The sequence below is a fragment of the Panthera uncia genome, chromosome B4 (assembly GCF_023721935.1).
Source record: "Panthera uncia isolate 11264 chromosome B4, Puncia_PCG_1.0, whole genome shotgun sequence".
NCBI lineage: Eukaryota > Metazoa > Chordata > Mammalia > Carnivora > Felidae > Panthera > Panthera uncia.
The window spans coordinates 118354686-118356181 of record NC_064809.1 but is presented as its reverse complement, the minus strand read 5'-3'; the positions used below and the strand labels follow the sequence as shown (position 1 = coordinate 118356181).

At 38.8% G+C, this 1496-nt stretch overlaps 1 pseudogene; it reads left to right on the top strand.

Moving 5' to 3' along the window:
* The first annotated feature begins 315 nt into the window (after positions 1-315).
* Positions 316-1100, top strand: LOC125919470 (60S ribosomal protein L23a-like; annotated as a pseudogene).
* The last annotated feature ends 396 nt before the right edge of the window (positions 1101-1496 follow it).

Here is a 1496-nt window from a genome sequence, read left to right as displayed (position 1 = left end):
ACCCTATGGTCCAGCAATTCCACTCCTGGGTAGATCCCTAGAGAACCTCCTGCACCTGAACACATACAAAAGCAAATTCAGAAAATTCTTAATAGCCCCAAACTGGAATCACACAAGTGTCTGTAAATGGTGGAATAGAGATAGTAGGTATACTAATATAATGGAATACTACACAGGAGCAGATATGAAGGAACTACTCCTGTCCATAACACAGATGAATCTCCTCCAACTTACCTTCAGGTGGAAAAAGTCTAAAAAAAATATACTATTTGCTCCAGTTTAAATAAAATTTAATAAAAACAAAACTATGTGTAATGATTGATGCTAGTTATACTTGAATTTTAAGAAATACAACTTTTTAAAAGTTTTTTTAAACTAAACTATGTATAGTTTAGGGATATGAATGTGTAATAAAACTATAAAATAAATCAAGAATATGAAAATTCCCAAATTTAGGAGAATGGTTACCTTTAATATGGGGGAGAGAAAAAAATAGGATAGGGGAGAGGCCACAAGAGCACTGAAAGGCAATATTGATGATCTTTTGTTTAAACCTCGTGGTGGAGCCCTTTCACGAAGATGGTGTCAAAGGCGAAGAAGGAAGCCCCTACCCCTGCCTAAGCCGAAGCCAAAGCAAAGGCTTTGAAGGCCAAGAAAGCAGTGCTGAAAAGCATCCACAGTCATAAAAAAAAAAAAAAAAAAAAAGAGGAAGATCTGCATGTCACCTACATTCCGATGGCCCAAGACACTGCATCTCTGAAGGCAGCCCAGATATCCTCGAAAGAGTGCCCCCAGGAGAAACAAGCTTGACTACTATGTCATCATCAAGTTTCCCCGGACTACCGAGTCAGCCACAAAGAAAACAGAAGACAACAACACTTTTGTGTTCATTGTGTATGTGAAGGCCAACAAGCACCAGATCAAACAGGCTGTGAAGAAGCTCTAGGACATTGACCAAGTGGCCAAGGTCAACACTCTGATCGGGTCCGATGAAGAAAAGAAAGCATATGTTCGACTGGCTCCTGACTATGATGCTTTGGATGTTGCCAACAAAATTGGGATCATCTAAACTGAGTCCAGCTGGCTAAATCTAAGTTTTTTCAACGTAAAAAAAAATGATAATAAAAAAATAAGTAATTAAATAAATAAACCTTGTGGTGGATAAACAGGTGTTTGAAACTGTGTCATCCTTTATCTTATGTACACTTTATATTTTATATCTCCTCAAAAATATTTTTAGGTCTACTCAACAATTAATATTTTTAAAAAAGAATTAAAGGAGAAGGAGAGATTACTTCTGACTGGGAGGAACTGGAAAAGTTGGTCATCATGGCCACCAGGATTCTTCTTTCTTATCAGCCTAACTGGTTGATGGCATGGCCTTGGAATTCTGCAGCTGTATCAGGCTCCAAGGTGGGGGAGGGGGGTGGCCACCAGGGATCTACAATCAATTAGAGGCATGTCCTGGTCACAGGTCTCAAAATGTCAATACCCCT